The 20,449-nt window shown below is 38.6% G+C and overlaps 1 protein-coding gene across 6 annotated transcripts in view; it reads right to left on the bottom strand.

Moving 5' to 3' along the window:
• The window catches only part of SOX5 (SRY-box transcription factor 5), a 1,155,320-nt gene that overhangs the window by 1,122,848 nt on the left and 12,023 nt on the right, over nucleotides 1-20,449 (bottom strand). Inside the window, exon 1 of one of the 6 annotated variants that reach the window (XM_055394457.2) lies at nucleotides 5,498-7,347. The exons of the other annotated variants lie outside the window; for them this stretch is intronic. The gene's annotated coding sequence lies outside the window, so the exon portion shown is untranslated. Of the gene's footprint in view, nucleotides 1-5,497; nucleotides 7,348-20,449 lie in introns of those variants that run through there. 6 annotated transcript variants of the gene reach the window in all.

Here is a 20,449-nt window from a genome sequence, read left to right as displayed (position 1 = left end):
CTATTTTAACTGGATGATATCAAACTTGCTGAAGAGAGAAAGCAAGAGAAGAGTAGTTTACAATGTTATCAAACGGAGATACTTCAAATTTTCTGCAAGACCATTTATCTGAAACAAATTCATCAATAATGTTTAGCAGAACAAATAAATTTCATAAGACTGACTGCAAAGTAAACAGATTAATGATAAAAGTATCATTTTCAGTAAAAAGACTCTTCACACTAAGACTACCATATTCCATATGCTTCTAACTCCAAATCTGTTCCAATAAAGGGTTTAATAAGAAGTGGTCATGTGCAAAAGCGCTAGATTTGGAGGCCATTAAATGAACTGTAGGGTTTTCAAAATGAATATTCTAAAATGAGTTTACTGGTCACTAACGAAAATGAGATGACTTCAGAGTATTAAAAAACCACCAATAACCCTCTCATAAGATATAATTTCAATGAATCCTTTCACCATATTCTGTACCTAAAATTTCCATTACAGCATAACTTTTCAGCAAATTATCATTTAGAGTTTTAAATAATTTGTTTTCTTCACCTGCAACACATAGGTGTATTTCTAGATTTTTTCTTTCTGATCCAAGTTACTATTTTTTAAAAAGACAATGAATCTGATACCCAATTGCAAGTAAGCAGTGGTCATTTCCATTTTGTAAGCAAGATGTCCAAAATAAAAAGATAAAGCGTCAATTTCTTAAATCAGTGAGAGTCATGTTAACTTTAGAACTCAGAACTTCTCTATCCTGGAAATGGAAGATGATGTTAATCAGTTGACGTTGATTTCTCACATACATAACAGTTCTTGTCACTACATGGAACACAGGCTCTTTATAACAAACACCCTACAGATCTTTAATTGGTAGCTAGGAAACATGCTTTTCCTAATCATCGAGTCTCTTTTAAATATTATAGTTTTAAATACTCATTTAGGGAAACTAATGAGGGAAGCTATGAGAGGGATAAAGAAGGTATGTTATTTTCAAAATTAAAAATTTCAGGACATTCGTCCAGCAGGCATAAAACAACATAAAACAAATAACTAGATAATCAAACAATAAAAGCAAAGTAGAAAGAATATGCAGGCTTTTTTAAAAACTATTACTGCACATATGCAATAATTACTTCCATCAAGACTTTTATTATACATTTGTTTTTATGGAATCATAATGCACAAGTGCATGCTATTGTTTAAACACATTCACCGCATTCCCCATAACAGAATATGAGGACAATATGTATTAAGGATAATACAGAAAATGTGACTAAATGCATTCTGTATTATGGTTCCATAATACAGCATGCAAATGGTTCTGACTAAGCAGACACAGGAGACGGTCGTTAGTGTACACGCTGTGAATGTATATTATGAATAATGCATAAAACTTGGCTAAATCCTAATGAGTCCATTGACATCCTATGGGGTCCAAAGGAGGCTCGGATCCCAAAGCCCTGGCACATTTCTACCCACCAATCATTATAAAAACACAATGCCATGAAAACAAAGGACGTTAAACTACACAAATGCACTCTCATTCTAGGTAAAGGTTTTGAAAGAAGCATAAAAATGGGAAGAAACTTTGAAAAGAGAGTTAAAAGTCCATCTTACATCATCACCCCACTTACAGTTTTTCAAAATTACCCATTGCAATTTAAATGGGACAAAAGCTGCAGTTGAAGGTTTGATGTTATTTCTTTTCTCTGGGTTTCTTCAGGTAGCTGCTATTACAAGGGAGCTCTGAGCCATCCCTAAGAAGTGACCAAACTCTTAGACCATGGCGGTAGCAAGTCTTCCTGCTTTGAAAGAGTAAACATTTACAAAATGAATTATGGTCCATTAAATAAGGAAACGACAGAATGTGTCTGAAAGCAGGCTTTATGGTAGAAACACCTTCAAAATCTAGTTTTTACACAGCTTTTCAAGGAAATCGAAAAGAATGCCATGAATATGTTCTTACAGCACACTTTTTAAAATTAATGTTTTTTGAAATACCCACTAAATACTCTTAAAAACTGAGTCCTTGCAAAAAGAAAACCTATGGATTATCCCTACAAGAGTATACCCCAAGACGAACACCTATAGGAACACTATTGGCATGATCGCTGAGCCAAGATCCAGAGCCGAGCAAGCTGTGCTTCGGATGCACAAATTAGGTATACGCCAAAGGCCGGGCCACCCAAGCCTCTCCTCGTAGTGGGCGTGGCAAAGCCAGACATCTGCTCTTTCGTGGTGCTCCCAGGGGCGGGTGGGAAACGGGCATTCTGAGAGCACATCCCCAGGGTACCGCGCAGAAAAGAGGAGCGGGCTGGTCACTTGGGGAAGCAGCCGGCCAAGAAAAACCCTGAACTCTCAGAAAACACGCAAGGGGGAAACGTTGCAGTGGGAGCCAGAGTTAAAGTTCTGGGATGGAGTTCTTGACAATTTGCCCAGCTGCCTGCCATTTTCCCAGCTGTTTTCCAGGTAGGAGGACCAGGCACGGTCAAGGCCAAGGCTGAAGCAGGAAGCTGCCACAGAGCTGAAAGCCTATTAATGCATCCACACCTCCATCACTGAATTCTAAAACTCAGGTCATTTACCATCCCATATTTGGGCTAAAATCAGCTCATGGCTTTGCTGTAATGGTAATTTTTTGCCTCTGTGGACTGAGGATTCCCAGAAAGACCCCTTCTCAGTGATAGCATTGCCGTATTTTTCCATTTCTCACTACCAATACAGCCAGAAATTCTGACTCTGAACAGTTATGAAAAACAGCCCTTCCTAAGTTTCTATTTAAAGTACAAATACTCCTGGGTATAGTTAAATAAGAAAAATTATGATGATAAATTTCTGTTTGCTTGATGATCTAGGACAATGGAGGAGCCCTGCATGTTTGGGTTAGACACTGGGCGATTTAAAGACAAGGGTAAAAGGTGAATGATGGGATGTGCTGAAATTCACTAAGGTTTTCTGATCAGGCTGCCTCTAGCCCAGTCAGGGATCCTGTGATGAGGAATTAAGACTTTCAGTAGAGACTTAAAAGTTTAAAACTTTCTGGGCACTGGGTTATTGTTTGTATTTACACCTGGGTAAGCACTGTCATTGTTGCTAGAGCATGAAGTATGAAAATCATACAGAAAAATAAGATATCTGCTATAACCACTTCTGCTGTTTTCCTTGCTCTGAAATCTGCCTCTTATCAAGTGCAATAGAACAGAGTTCAGTTCCTGATATAACAATTCCATCAAGCTATTCTGCCTCTGAAAACTATTCTCCACCACAGCTTGTCCCGGCAGCGACACTATAAGCGACTGACAATTGCCTGCCTCCCCCACCCCCACCCCTCAGTGTTGCTTCACCCCTCCCAGCTGCCACCAAAAAGAAAACAGAAAGTCTCTCAGTAGCACTTTGCTTCTCAGCAGGAAGCCTGTACTGTTTGTGATATCCATTTTGATACAAACCTAAATTAGGCCTCTGGAAATAGGTAATGCATAAAAAGAAGCGTTTTGTGTCACCAAATTATTATTATAGGTTACTGTTAACCCTTGGAAGATAGAGGTGAGCCCGGCAGCTCCCCACTGAGGTGACGATTTGTCATGAAATCACAGGCCCTACCTCAGAAGATGGTTCAGGTGAGCTTGCGATGAGGCAAACTATCTGGTTGACCTAGAGGATTGTGATAGCTGGTTTAAGTGGGGAAGCTGAGAGCAATGCCAGTTAAACAAAAGGATCAGCACAGCGTGTCGAGCCAGCGGTCTGCTGGCACAAGTTTAACAGCTGACAGAGCCTGGAGATGTAGGAAAATGAGAATGGTCACGAGAGTTTACTATCAGGCAGATTTAAGACTCTTCTTTTCCAAAGTTCTCCTTGCAAAGACACGTAGAGGGGCAAAGGTTCAGAGCAACACTATTTTTTAAAAGGTCATTTGTGATAAAACTGTTAACTAGTCCTATTGAAATAATAAATTAGAATATTGAATATACTGAGGTTTCTGTATTTCTTCATATAGTTTTTTGTCTTTTTTTAAACTTTTTATTTTATATTAGAGTATAGCCGATTAACAATGTCATGATAGTTTCAGGTGGACAGAAAAGGGATTCAGCCATATATATTATTAATACATGTATCTATTCTCCTCCAAACTCACCTCCCATCCAGGCTGCCATATAACATTGAGCAGAGTTCCTGTGCTATATAGTAGGAACTTGTTGGTTACCCATTTTAAATGCAGCAGTGTCTTCATGTCCATCCCAAACTCCCTATCTCCTCCGCCAATTTTTCCCCACTAGCAACCATAAATTCACTCTCTAAATCCATGAGTCTGTTTTGTTTTGGAAATTCCCTGCTCAAAAATTTAAATTGCTGGTCCATAATTAAGATTCAAAGAAATCTAAGAACTTAGCCTAAAACTACTCCTATATTAAATCATTTTACTTTTCCTATTTAACCTCTGCAATATTTGATTCTCTCATTCTTCCTTCTGTATCACTACATTAAAACAAGCAGCATTTATCATGTTAATAATTATAAATATAACTGAATCCAAAGATCCAAATCAAAGACCACTTTCTATCAACCTTGATTAGTGAAAGAAACACAAAGAATCATGCAAAACATCCTCTCATCTTTCAGCTCAGCTCAGCTTACTTTCCAATTAAAAACTACAACAGAGTCATCATATCATACAATAACTTGGATTTTCCTTCCTCCTCATGCATTTTTATTCTATGTTTTGATAAAAATTATCACGTGAGACTGCCTTATCTCATTAAAATAAACAGACATGACTGAGTTCATATCTCTTGAGACAGTCAAAGCAATGCAAAATGTAATTCCTCAAATTGGGATAACCGGTATTTACTGAATAAATAACTAAACAAGTAAAGCTTTTTCAAAGGGAGTATCACAGGTTTATGATGAAGAGTAACAGAAATATTCTGCAACTGGTTTCATGGAAAAAGAAAACAGCTAATAAGAACAACCAAAGTTTTATAGGAAGTTGAGGAGACAATGGATCCCAGCCAAATTTCATAGTTGCAGTTTTTAGCTGAGTCTCTAAATTTGAAGGCAGAGTAAATGTTCCTCTCTCTTTTCCTAGACACAACCCATAAAATGACAGGCTCTTTTTAATGTCTAAGAATGCTGTTTAGGTCTCATCGGAGTCAGCAACAAGATCTTCAGACTGAGAAAATACCTAGTCAATTGCGTTTAGCTGCAGTGCATAACATGGTAACATCAAAAGTGCTGGAATCACACACTTCAGGGTAAGGGCACCATATGATCCCAGTACAGTCTGATTCAGGGAATTCTGACTAGCTAATTCCTTGGCATCCTCAGATATCTACATATCATCTGAGCCAGTTACCGAAATTAAATCTCCTATGCTTCCATTTTCTAAAATAATTCCTCAATTCAAATATTCAACAGCAGTACATCTGGTCATAGTTCAAGGACCTCACTGTCGATGAGGCACTTTCTTCAAAGTTTCTGCAGGCTATTTACCACACATCGTACATACCTGTGCAGTTCATTCCCTGGGAAGTCGCTTTGGCCGTAGCTTCCGCCTTAAAAATATTCCTACACCCATGCTGATTTTGTATCTGTTCAGTTCAGATTTAGATTCATTGGTACTTTTCCATAGTTACATTTCTTTTTCAGTTGATTTGTCCTTTTATTTATTCTGAAGTTTTTGATGTAAGACAAACAGGAATACCACCTTCTAAAATTACTACTATCCTACCATCCTCCGATGGAACATTAGCGGGAAGCAATATTCTCCAAAGCTATGAAGCATACACTGCCCTAAATTACATTGCAGTCGCTGCCCTGAGCTCACACATTTTTGAATAGAAAGGCTCCCAGGGATCTCTCTGTACTGACTGCATTTACTGCTTTAAAATATTTTTAACCCAGACGCTGAAGTGCCAGCCTTGCAGTTCCTCATGCTAATCCCAGCCTGGGTGGCTGTTCTTAAGGGAAAGCATTCAAAACATTGTAACAGTGCATCAACTTTGACCCTTTTCACTTAAACATGAGACTCTTTTTAAAAGTTTGAATTCCAGAGGGAATCACTGAACTTTGACCTGCTTAAAATTAGTTTTGTTTTAGTGCCTTCATGGTGACTCAACAGGCCAATTTTCCAGACACTTAAGACGTTTCTGCCCCTGAAGATTCCAGTTCAAGTCCACAACTATGTTTGCTGGTCAGAGCAGAACACTTTGTCCCAGGGTTTCAAGCAACAAATTCCCAGATCTCTCCATCTCTCTGCCAGATGTTGGCATTAGTTGGTATTAAGATGGATCTAAATACACACACACACACACACACACTATACCCACACTATACACACACAGAGACATACACACACAATACACAGTCAGAGGACAGGTTTTTTTTTTCACTTAGAGCCTTTTAGGAAAGAAAATTTTCCACTCAAAATTCAGTCATGGAGAAATGTTTATCAGGATTATATAAACATTACTTAATAGCCTAACTCCTACAAGAATAAAACTCCTAACTTTTGGTAAGCAGTACCATGATACATTTATAATATAAGCTCTCTGAATCTACTTTTCTTAATGACGAACAAAAAAGTTGCTGGGGTTTTATTTTCTAATTTATTACAGATTTTAGAAATTGTCAATGAATAATTACATTGTGAGTAAACATTATCACAATGTTATACTTTCCTTCAATGGAATTTCCAATATGACATTTGTTGTCAAAAATCCATGACAGTTAATAGGTAAAATAAAGTTTCCAAAGAACTAAAGGTACAGCACATGTTAAGCTTGATTCAGTCCCCAAAACTGCTCCCCCTGTTGGAAAAAGGAACAAAGCAGTACACAGTTTCATTAATGCAAACTAACTAAGGTGTTTAATATGAAGGAAGTAGCTATTAGTCTGGAACGATTCCTGCATAAACTGTGGACTTTAACATTTTTAGAACAGTCAAAGATAAAGGCATTCAGCAAAAGAAAACCCATTCAGGATCACAAAACCAGAAAAAAAGAAACATGGACATAGTTAACCAGGATAAAAGAATCACTATAATACAAATTGCATACCATGTTAAACTAGAAGTTTTTACTGTCTCTGAAGGGTGTGTTGGCTATACTGAAAAGTGGTGCAAAAGTATATACCAGATCTTCATATTCAAACACGAGTCTTTTTATTTTTTTATTGAAGGATAATTGCTTTACAGAATTTTGCTGTTTTCTGTCAAACCTCAACATGAATCAGCCATCAGTTCAGTTCAGTTCAGTTGCTCAGTCATGTCCAACTCTTTGAGACCGCATGAACCACAGCACGCCAGGCCTCCCTGTCCATCACCAACTCCTGGAGTTCACTCAAACTCATGTCCATCGAGTTGGTGATTCCATCCAGCCATCTCATTCTCTGTCGTCCCCTTCTCCTGCCCCCAATCCCTCCCAGCATCAGAGTCTTTTCCAGTGAGTCAACTCTTCGCATGAGGCCATAGGTATACATATACTCCCTCCCTTTTGAACCTCCCTCCCATCTCCCTCTCTATCCCACCCCTCTAGGTTGATACAGAGCCCCTGTTTGAGTTTCCTGAGCCATACAGCAAATTCCCGTTGGCTGTCTAGTTTACATATGGTAATGTAAGTTTCCATCTAACTCTTTCCATACATCTCAGCCTCTCCTCCCCTCTCCCCATGTCCATAAGTCTATTCTCTATGTCTGTTTCTCCACTGCTGTCCTGTAAATACACTCTTCAGTGCCATTTTTCCAGATTCTATATATATGTGTTAGAATACAATATTTCTCTTTCTCTTTCTGACTCACTTCACTCTATAATAGGTTCTAGGTTCATCTACCTCATCAGAACTGACTCAAATGTGTTCCTTTTTATGACTGAGTAATATTTCATTGTGTAGATATACCACAACTTCTTTATCCATTCATCTGCTGATGGACATCTAGGTTGCTTCTACTTAAATCTGTTCATTTTCAAAGAGCTACCAAGTGACATCCAAAGCTGGACTTTGGGCTTCTGCTGAGCCTTATGACCTAAGGGGCAGAACTGTTTGCACTAACTCCAAGACCAGACCTGCTATAGGGTCCACTCTTGCTTTGAGTTTCTCTTAAACCTTGCATCATTTTATACCTTCTGACAAATGGATCATAGCCATTTTCCAAATATGCTGTGGCTGCTGCCTCTAATTTCCAAACAGGCTCTCTAAATGCTTTGGAGTTTTCGTAAAGATGGGCAAGTCAGGTACAACTAGTGGTCCTTGATTTTACAGGTCCACTATTTTTTTCTTAAAGGACCACAGGGTAAATATTTTAGTATTATCGGCTGTATACTATCTGCCACAACTATTCAACTCTGCTCTTACAATATGAAAGTAGTCATGGTTAATATGTAAATGGATGAGCATGGCTGTGTTCCAATTAAACTTTACTCACCAACAACAGTCCTGCCCAGCCTCAGAAAGCTGTCCTAAACTCTCTGTGATCTTTGGGCATCTAATCTTCACTTACCTTTCATGGTAACAAAAATAGACCACGGCAAAATTATATTTGAGCTGTTTGCTCTCCTTCTAATACCAATACCAAATCTAATACTCAGAAAATAAAAACTACTCAACTGAGTCTCTCCAGTGATTGCTTCTTTCATTTCCTACCCATTGAAAAAAAGAACACGATAATGATGTTCAAACTAGAGGTCATTTTGGATCTGTACATTACTAATTCATTTTCATTTTATTCATAAGTCATTTAACACACACACTGTGTGTGAGCTGTCCTGAATGATCACAGGTTTCTTTTAAACTAAGAAAATACTTAGAAGTCATTCCAATTATTTTACATTTTAAGTACATGTGACTATTTGGGTTTTTTACTGATGGTTAAGAAAACAGCACTAATAGTTCTGAAAACTGGGTCAATTACTTACTAGGAAGAGGTCAACTGAAATGAAAATTTCACATGCTACCAACTAGTACATTCAAATGACATGAAAATAAGTATGAATTACGTAAGACACTAATGGAAATACACATATTTAAGGATCAGACAGTAAAGGACAGTATTTAAATAAAACTATACAGAGACATTCTCATGGATAGAACAATATCTGAAGAATCTGCCAACACAGGATTAACTTTGTAGTTGCTTAATTCTTTGTTTTACTAATAAAATATGCTACTAATTGTGTAAGATATTTTGGCCTTGCATTCCAAAAGGCATATTTGCATTTTTCTTTGTATATATTGTGAAAACTAATATACAGGGTCATTAAAAAGTAATGTGACTGGTTTTTAAACAAACATACCATGTTATCCAAACGTGCTTCCCCTTCACAATGGTCACCTGAGAAGGCCACTTACTCACTCTAAAGTTCAGCCATTATTCAAAGTATTTCTCCCTCCTTTAGAAACTGCTTTCTAAGTCTGTACCACACACATGCATACACATTTCTAAATATCCTCAATGGTGACAAATTTCATAATTTGAAAGTCAATTTTAGCCATTTTCATCATTTCACAGAGACATTTATAGCCAACTCTGGTGAATAAAAAAAAGCATGATGAATCTTGGTATAAAATGCGAATAGAAAGTAATGAGATGGATGTTTTTAGTCAGGCTTGCAAATGATTCAAAAGACAATTCGGAGAGGAAGTTTTCCAAAATGTTTTGAACAAGGGCATCAATGGAATCAGGGTTCTGCTTCTCTGGGTGACAATTTTGAAAAACAACATTAATATGAATGCATAAATTATAATGTGATCATTGTCTTTAAAAATCACACTCTGTACTTTTCACTCACACTCTGCAAATACAAAATAAAGCAGATATACATCTTCATTCGGAAGGTTATTTATGCATATTCTGAAGCTTCCATGGGTGAAACTCACCATAGGTTGATTTATACATATCAGATCATATAAACTGAACTCTTTTGATCTCTCAAAAAAAGGTAATTTTTAAAATTTCTTATTTTCATAGTTGGGTATTTACACCCAACCCCAATCTGTAGGCTGCTCTAAACTTTCTTCTCCCCTGTGCAGTCAAAACCTGACAAGAGCTTACTGTGGGATTATGCACAAAAACTGCAAATTTAAACAAGGTGCGATCGTATACTTTTTCACACATTATTGTATCATGCTGCACAAGAACACTAATGTATGCACAGTTCCAAAATAGCTTGGGCTATTACTGCACAGCCTTGAAAACTACTAAAATCCCAATAAGAGCACCTTTCAAAAGCTTTTCCTTCATTATCACACACAAGGAAAAGCTTGCTTTTGCTATTCGTATTTTACAATAGAAAAAAAAATACAGAAATGTGTATGACATTGTCTCATAATTCTGAGGTCTTATTTCTTATTAGAGTCTTTGCAGTTATAAAAGTTGTTTCATCAATATGAATATGACAATGGGACTCAATACTATTTAATCGACTCAATTATGGAACAAGTGTGCTTTTTTTCCTTGTGCTGCCCTAGTTTCTTTTAAGTTGCATTTGAATTATTGATGAAGTTGCAATAAAGCATTTCTTTGTTACACATAGTTTAGAAGTAGAAAATGATGTTTCATGGTTAATTTTTAGACCCACAGTGATAAAATAAACACACTTGTTGTCCTTTCAAAGAAAATCAATAGTGTGGTACAAGCTTAAAAGAATGCCTTTCCCTTTTTTTCTATTGTCTTGAAAACATGATGTGCTAGAATTGTGAATATAAATACAAATATAAAAGGAAAAATGGTAAGCAAAGTACACTATAGAAAATACTATTCCTGGTCTTTGGGGATACTAAAAGATTTATATCTATGATGAATTTAGGTTCTGCTTTTCCTCAAGTATTTCAAGGACCCGTTTAGACTTGTAGCAGGATAAGGCCCTGAAAAATGGAAGAATAGTTTTGGAGACAAGGACAACGCTTCTTATTTAGACTACTCTAATCACTACAGAACTGATGCCCCATTCATTCCATTTTCCAAACAACAGCGGGAATGATCTTTCTAAAAATGCAAATACGAATCCTTTAACTACTTGCCCTTACTTTTGTGATAAAAACTCAGAACCTTAGCAGCATCTACAAGACCCTACGTGACAGGACTTCTGCCCCCTCCTCCAGCCTCATTCTTCATGACTTTTACCCTTCTTTTCTGTGCCCCAGCCAACTCTGGGGCAATAGGAGAAGGGGGAGGCAGAGGGTGAATAGGTTAGATAGTATCACCGACTCAGTAGGTCTGAATTGGAGCAAACTCTGGAAGATAGTGACGGACAGGGGAGCCTGGCGCACTTCAGTCCATGGGGTCACAAAGATTCGGACCTGCCTTAGAGACTGAACAACAACCCTATAATATATCCTTAAAGCTCCCCTTACTCGTCTCCATGATACACTTCATAGCACTCCTCGGGAGTCCTAGAGTAAAACTTTCACAGCCAACCTACAGTCACCTAATCACCAGAGTAACTCATGTGCTCCATCCCCTCTGTGAAACATAGAACTAGTCATGGTACCCTAATGGCGAAAAGGCTACTCCAGCACACCACACACACACCTACTCTAACTGCTTTACTTATCTGCTTGATCCAAATCTCCTTATATCATTTCTATTTGTTACTGTAATTGACTACATTCATTAAATATTACATAAGTAAGAGAATATGGGGGCAAAAGGATGCTATTAGTAACACTAGACTGAAAGCTTTGGAAGGAATAAAGGTAAATTTTTTAAAAAACTCACCACATTAGGTTTCAAAATGTTTTAAAAATTTTTTTAAAAATTTAAAGACCAATTTCAGCACTTAAATTGCTTGCCTTTTAGCCCTATCATTTTTAGCAAATCAAAAACCATAGAACATATATCTCAAGTGTGACTTATCCAAGATGACAAGCAGTGGCACTCGAGACTCATCCTTAAAAGCCTCAACTATACATCAATTAATTAGCAAATTAATAAATATTGATAAACAATGGAACAGCAATAAACAAACTGATTAAACACTGTTTAAGATGCTAAAATATTTAGGGAATATGTCATTTCTCTATGATTCTATGCTTTAGCAATTTTTTTCATTAACAATCCAGTTACCAGTCACAATTACACCAGATAAGAAAATGTCTCTCAAATATGATTAGCTGATTAATCTCCATTTTTCTCGCTAAATTGGAAGCTCCATAAGGGCAGGGACCAAATCTCTATTATTCACCATGGTAACCCCATTAGTCAACATCTCTCATATGTGACAAAGAACAGACTCACAATAAACACACTTTGAATTAATGAATAATAGTTAATCAAAATCAAATATAACAACATTGCAAATTTTAAATTACTATTAAGATCAATATGCAAATAGTTATAAACAATAAAAATATGGATGGAATCACCTGAAAATGTCAGGGCACAATATTTTTTTGAGAGACAGTATTTGTCCTTCACTGAATAATTAGAAAGATCATTTGACTGTATATTTAAAAATGAATCAATTCTTTATTATTTTAAAAGTACCATTCTCTAGCATAACGAGGTTCTACCTTATAACTTATGAACTATATTTAAGATTATGTGATTAGGTTTACTTGGGAATCCAACCATGATTACTATAACTAAGACTTCTATATACTGCTTCCAAATCTGGCTACCTTTTAATCTCTAATGAAAAGTAATAATAATGCTACCTGAAATGTATTTATCCCCTTTCTTCCAAGAAATTCAAAGCAACCAATGTTTTGTGAGCAGACACTGTTAAATATAAAAATGAAAACACAACTAAAATGAACTTTAACAAAATAAAGGATGTTAATAAGGAAGCCAAGCTATCCAAAGTTCAGGCACAAAACAAATCTAGAATAATTCTTTAAAGTTAGGCTGAGTTTTGCTATAAAAATGCTTATAAACATTTAAAATTCCTAAAGGACATGAAGAAACTTACTACATTTATGAAAGGTTTTGTCTTCTCAGGTTCTCTACTGCTGAGAGACACAAATAAAGGCATCTTCTCATTGTTGCATGTAACTGATTTATAAATCTATGACTCCAAGAAAAAATAAGCAAGGAGAGAACATTCAAGAGCATTCTGGCATATTAGGCAGGATATGGCTCATAAATTAGAGCCAGATATTCAGAGGGGTAATGGTGTCAGTGTGGCCCCAACCTTCTAGTTAATTATGAGGAATTGCTAGACAGGAGGAAATGCTAAGTCATCATGACCCTGGCTAGCGCGCACACACACACACACACACACACACATTCCGTTCATGATTTTTAAAATATCATAAAATGCCACAACTGTGTTCTAAAACCTCGTGTTCGTGTGTGCTCAGCTGCTTCAACCGTGTCCGACTCTTTGCAGCCTTGTGGACTGTAGCCCACCAGACTCCACTGTCCATGGGATTCTCCATGGAAGAATACCGAAGTGGGTTGCCATGCCCTACTCCAAGGGATCTTCCCAACCCAAGGATCAAACCCACATCTCTGCATCTCCTGCATTGCAGGCAGAATCTTTACCACTGAGCCATCGGGAAGCCCGTTCTAAAACCTTAGTTTTTAATACCTGTAGTTCATGCTATCACATTTAAATAGTTGCACAGATCAAACTCATAAAACCATCAAAGTTTGTCGCCCGTACTTTCTCCCCTATTTAGTACACAACTTACACTCGAGAAAACTAGCTGAAAAAGTCTTCAAGGAGGGTTCTAAAAAAAAAAAAATCCACTAGCGTGCTAAAAGAAAATATCACAACTTTTGCTTACATTTCTTATTATATTCCGTCCGTTCCGTTCAGTCGCTCAGTCGTGTCCGACTCTATGCGACCCCGCGGACTGTAGCCTACCAGGCTTCTCCGTCCATGGGATTCTCCAGGCAAGAATACTGGAGTGGGTTACCATTTCCTTCTCCAGGGGATCTTCCCGACCCAGGGATCGAACCCGGGTCTCCCGCATTGGAGGCAGACGCTTTAACCTCTGAGCCACCAGATATTCTTTATTCCCTCATTATCTCAAGCCTTTTAATGTCTCTTTTTGTATGCTCACTATTAGTAAAGCAATATTTTCTTTTTTACTGATGATGTATAAACATGATCACAGGAAGTTAGGAGAACACTGACTTAGATGCCCATCTGGGAACTCGGAAAACCTAGGCTACACTCCTGTCTGCATTCTGGGCAAGAATTCCTCCTCCTTTGTCAATACACAGAGACACCATCTCCACCACCATATGTCTATGTCCAATCAGCTATCCTACCTCCAATTAAAATGTTCTCTTGGTCTCATTACATAAAGACATTTTCTCCAAAGCTGAAAGTTCCAGATGATCCACGTATTTCTTTTTTTTAATCCAACTATTAATAGATTGCCACAGGAGCCTTCATTTCACAACTAGAAGGACTGAATGTTAATGCCACTGTCTTCTGTCTCACCATTTTGTCACACAGTGTGGCATTATGAACCACACTGTCTAAACATTTAGCAAAATTAATTCACATAAAGCTAACAAATGGTTTTAAAATATATCCTACAAAAGTCCAGAAGATTTCAAAGTAATACTAATAATGCAAATACAAGTGAACATGGGAAAATGGCAGAACTGTATCTCTAAGACTCACTGTCAGCCATATTTCATGGAAAATCTATGGGAATTGAAAAGAGTAGAGTCTCAGAAGGTTGCATTTAGTGGATACTGTAGTATGCTACTTAGTGACACTCATTTCCCAGCTTCCAAGAGTGTCGACTGCTGAATACTCACATCTAAGCCCCCTCTGAAGAACTACCCTCATATTAACTTCCCCCTGCTCCCCAGGGATGGCTCATATCCAGCACCAACGTATGTTTACAAAGGCCTGGCCCACTTGCCTCAGTTCAGGACATCTCTGAGGAGCCATCCAGTTTCAGAGTTATGCATAGGCGAGCTGAAGCCTCAGCTGCATCACAGTCCTTAGACTCATCTTGCCTTCCTCAGCCCTTCATGGCTGTTGTCCCCAAGAGCCTTCCTAATAAACCCAATGCATGAAACTCTACAAGTCAGAGTTGGTCTCCAGGGAACTCTGATGTACTACTACTACTATTACTTCAACTGTCATTTAAACTGAACCTTGCCCTTAGTGTTTACTGCAGGCTGAGTGTTAGGTCCAGTACAACACATGCACATAAATTATGAATACGTGTGTGTGCGTGCATCCACACATTCTAAAGGATTGTGTGCTCTAGAAGCTTTACTGGTGGGGTATCCCTAAAGTACTAATATGTCACCAAATATGCATTTTAATTGCTGACTTAAGGAGACAGTTTTCCATTTTTTTGTCCAGTATGCCATTAGTTCATTCAGAAGCAAAACAGACCATATTATTCAACACCATAAGGTTCCCCATGACCTACAAGACAAAATTTGTGGCATTTGGGTCTATGAAAAAAAGATCACCTTGATCCAACCATTGCCAACATCACAGCCTCATCTCAGCTGGCTCCTATCATGTACTTTATGTTCTACCAACACCACACTGTCTGTAATTTCACAAACACACCATGCTATTTCTCACCTTCTTGCCTTTTTAGTCACACTGTCCTGTCTGCTTGGAATACCTTCCTCCCTTCTCAGAGTACCTCCCTCTGCCTTTCTAAGTTTAAATCAGAGCCTTACCAAGGGCAGGTTGGCAGGAGCAGTGTGCCCAGGTATACGCAATAAGTGGATGCAATGTCTGCAGAAATTTTAAGAACAATATAACTAAAAGTCAATGGGCTTTTTATTATCTAATTCTAAGAATAATTCTAAATGATGTCAGTGATAAAATGATCTTTCCAACCATGGCTGACTGCCCCCAAAGTCTACCCCTTTTTAAGCCTGACTCAGAAATTCCAGTAAACATTGAACACTTTTACTGAAACTTGTGGGTTTGAATAGAAACCAATATTAACTCCAGGAAAACCAAAAAAGTTCTATAAAAAGTAAAAGTAATCAATATACACTATTCTCAGTGATCAACAACACTTACAGAGTCAAAGTAACTGTTTGTTTTTTGTTTGGGTTTTTGTTTTGGGGGGATTATTTTGTGGGGGGGGCAGGGGTGCCTCACAGCTTGCAGGATCTCAGCTTCCTGACCAGGAATCAAACTTGCCCCAGCAGTGAAAACACCGAGTGCTAACCACTGGCCCACCAGGGAATTCCTGTAACTGTGTTTACTGAACTGATGTAACTCTAAAAAAGGAGGGAGATGAAAATACTTTGAGATAATGGGAAAAGGAATATGTGTGATGTTAGGAAGCAGGGGTAGGGGAAGAGTAGTATAACAAGGCCAACTAGTAGGAAGTCAATCAATAATTCACATTTTTTGGAAAACAAGGAATAAACATTTTATTCAGAAATACAGATACAGACTTGGAAGTAATAGGAGTGGCATGATCATCAATAAGACAGGTGTGCTATTTTGTTATGTAGCTTTGAGTTTTACACAACGTATACACATTATTTCAATACACATTTAATTAATAAAATACTCAGCGCATATTTCAATTCACTTAGAAAACCTTCCCCAACCTCTCTTTCTTGCTCTCAAAATACTCTAACACTATACCTATCACACTGACACATAATTACCAGTTTATGTTACTAACTTCCCTATCAAACAGAGGTTTGTGCAGACAAGAACCAAGATGTACTTATATTTGTATCCCCTGGCAGAAGTGATACATGAATTTAAATTTAAATGTGAACTCAATAAATTTTTACTGAGCTCCAAGCAGATAAAAGTAGTAATAGGACACAGGTTTCTGATTTCAAAGAATAACATTTATGGCCATAAAATGTCATCATGTAGCAGAACTCATTATGGCCAAGGATTGTTTTACAGACTTTATACTCTTTCTTTCATTGATTCTACACAACTACTTTATGAAGTACATATAATTATCCCCATTCTGCAGATGAGGAATCACAGACTGAGAGGTTAAGTAGACTGCCATACTAAAGATGTAAATGAGGATCCAATAGGAGTATAATACTGAACTACAAATCCACATCCCCAGGCAAACTCACAGGATCTCTCAAAAGAGAAGACACGTTCACAGTATGCTTATAACATGGAACAGTCAAAGCTTTAAAAGTGGTTACAGACGTAAATATCATCAGATCACAAGGAGAAAGCATCAGTCAGTGGATTCTGTAAGGATGCTGTGAAAAAAGCAAACTTCAACTTGGAAATTAAGGGATGGGTAGTGTTTCAGGAAATCTATGGGAAGGAACGATATATACCAAAGGAAAGTCCAGAAACATGAAAGCAAATATATATGTAGAGACAGCGGACACTACGCATTTTGTGTCAAATCTCTCTGCTTGAATGCTGCTGATGTGCTGTCATGGCCGACTCATTGCAACCCCATGAACTGTAGCGTGCCAGGTTCCTCCATCCATGGCAATTTTCCAGGCAAGAATACGAGAGTGGGTAGACATTTCCTCTCCACTGTGCTTGAATACTCAAGTGCTAAAGGAGGTATAGATACAGCCAGCAGCGTCCCTGGAAGGTGTATGGACTTACATATCTTTTTCCCAAACTTATGAACAAGAAAACAATGATTAATTATCAGATGGAATATTCCATTAGGTTGGTAGAATTGGGGGGGCAAATACAAAGCACTGAAACTGGGTGATCTCCCCTTCACATTCGCTTGTAAAACCTTTCCTGTTGTCTCCATCTCTGATACTACTGCTGCTGCTAAGTCACATCAGTCGTGTCTGACTCCGTGCGACCCCATAGACGGCAGCCCACCAGGCTCCCCCGTCCCTGGGATTCTCCAGGCAAGAACACTGGAGTGGGTTGCCATTTCCTTCTCCAACACAGTAAAGTGAAAAGTGAAAGTGAAGTCGCTCAGTTGTGTCCGACTCTTAGCGACCCCAATGACTGCAGGCTACCAGGCTCCTCTGTTCATGGGATTTTCCAGGCAAGAGTACTGGAGTGGGTTGCCATTTGCTAAAGTCCAAAATCAAAGCCACTGTCTTTCTCTTACGTAAATTACTGCAATGGCTTCCTTACAAGCTTGCCAAATCCATTCCTTCTTCTCTTACATTTGGTCGACATGCTCTGGCCACAAATTTTATCAGTCTCTTGCTTAAAACTATTCAATGGGTTTCTTGTCACTCTTATTTGAAGATTCACCTTTGAAGACTCACCTTTGCAGCCCCATCGATGTCCATTTCCCAGTCACTCTGCTCCAGCAATGCTGGCCTTCTAATTCCAAGAGCACACCCACCCATCTCTCCTGGAACCTTTGCATATACTACTCATATGTCTCAAAGGTTTTTTCTCTTGTCCCCTTTTTCTCACTAAAGTGTTAGTCACTCAGTCATGTCTGACTCTTTGTAACCCCATGGACTGTAGCACACCAGGTTCCTCTGTCCATGGAGTTCTGCAGGCAAGAATACTGGAGTGGGATGCCATTCCCTTCTCAGGTCATCTTCCGAACCCAGGGATTGAACCTGGGTCTCCCACAGTGCAGGGGGATTCTTTACTATCTGAGCCACCAGGGATGAGACCTCAGTAACCATCCTTCAGATGTGACTTCCTCATGGCTGCCTCCTCTGGTTGTCCTGCCAAAACAGCAGACACTTCTCCTCCATGTTGTATATACTCCTGCAAAATACAGTTCTACAGTTTACAGTCATAAATGCAAGGATTTGTATATAAGGTATATATACCTTGTATATAAAGTATGTGCCTGTTCCACACATCACAGACTCTCTAGCAGTTAAAGTGGCGTCTGGCTCATAGTAGGTGCTCAACAAATATTTGTTGATTACTGAATGAATGAACAGACACATCAAAAGAGAAAGTTTAAACCCAGAGTCAAGTGGATTGGGAACCAAGGAAAGTCAGAGACGATGAGGAGGTCTGAAGCAGATGGAAAAGCAACTCGGGGAAAAATTCCCCAAGTCACAAAGTTCAGATGCGAGCACTGGCTTTTCATGAGATACCCTTGGAAGGCCCCTGACATGAGCATTCTGAGAAGAGTTGACAAGGCTCATGTGTCGCAGACACTTTGAGACCCATTTGGGAAACCATGCTCAGCTTGAATCCAGATCAGAAGCAAACTGGTCTCAAAAGGACAGCTTCCAATATGAGCCTGAAAAAGCAGAAGGCATGGAGAAGATGGTAAGGCCCTTAGAAAGCAGACTTAAAGGTCTGGATCCCATCAGGGTGTGGTATTCAGGCACCATGAATGTTCAGGAAAGGGGCAACACAATCTAAATAGCATGTCTGGAAGACTGACCTGACAGCAGTAAACAGTGTAAATTGTAAGGAGAGATTCCACTTTGGGGAACTTTGCCAAAGTTCGGAAACAAGCCGAAAAGAGCCTGTCCTAGAGTGACAGAAGTACATGTAGAGGGAGAGGAAAACACAAGCATCATTTTGAGCCATGACTCAACTGGACTTAAAATATACTTCCCATGTTACAGTGGGCAAGAGCCCCAGCCTCTGAGTCAGACCACTCTGTGTTCAAGTCTCAGCTCCAACAGACACCAGTTCTACTACTTGGGGCCAGCTCAGTTTCCTTATCTGTAAAATGGATCAACATGTGTATCTACATCAGAGAATTCCTGGGAAGAGCCAATAAAAATAAACTGCTTAGCACAGTGCCTGGCAACAGTAAACTATCAATCAACATCAACTGTTATTTTAAGCTAGACAGGTGAAGGAGCATGGTGATGGCATGCCAGGGAACTTATGTGGAGGGCTTCTCTTCATATCACAAGAAGATAGTCATCTCTGTTGTAAAGGGTTAACTCCTGTCCTGGCTTCTGCCTGATCTTCTTTAGGACGCATCTGCCTTTCTGGCTTCTGATCTGGATCCATGCCAAACACAAGCTCTGCCAACTCTTTCAGAGACCTTATTCTTCAAGCTGCTTGAGCCATTTCTAAACTTGTGCTTTTGACATTTATTTCCAACTTGCCCTCTTACTCTAATGCCGCCCCCTAGAAGCAATCCTGGATACTAAACTTGGAGGCAAAAACCCCTCCATAGCTACATGCACCACTTCTCTCTTCCCAAGAAATGTCAGAAAGATTATGTTGAAAGCCAGCACAGTGCTAAACTCGGTTTTTAAGAGTTAACAGAGAGTGATTTTTTTTCTCCAAGGATAGGTAATAGCATCAGATTCTGAAATTAAGCACAGCAGGAAGAAAAAGCCTGCATAGATTTCACAGAGTATCACAGGCCTCTGCAATAAAGCACTTAAAAATGCCTTGTATTGCTAATTCTTTACACAATCTCCTTTTATTTCCAAAGCAGGATGCGGGGCTTGAGCCACGAGACGCACATTGATGTTAACATTACACCGCTTGAATTAGAGCCATTTTTCTACTGAAACTCCTGTTAGGTTTAGAATTACTTTTTTACCGTTTCTTCCCCCAATACATTTTCCAGGCTGATATTCCAGATCAAATGAATGGCTGCCTCTTTGAACAATGCTGAACCACCTTTGCAGTCATTACCTTAGCAAGCAT

This window comes from Moschus berezovskii, chromosome 6, assembly GCF_049115385.1.
Source record: "Moschus berezovskii isolate FMDL1 chromosome 6, NW_MosBer_1.0, whole genome shotgun sequence".
Lineage (NCBI taxonomy): Eukaryota > Metazoa > Chordata > Mammalia > Artiodactyla > Moschidae > Moschus > Moschus berezovskii.
This window is presented reverse-complemented; position numbering and strand designations above follow the sequence as displayed.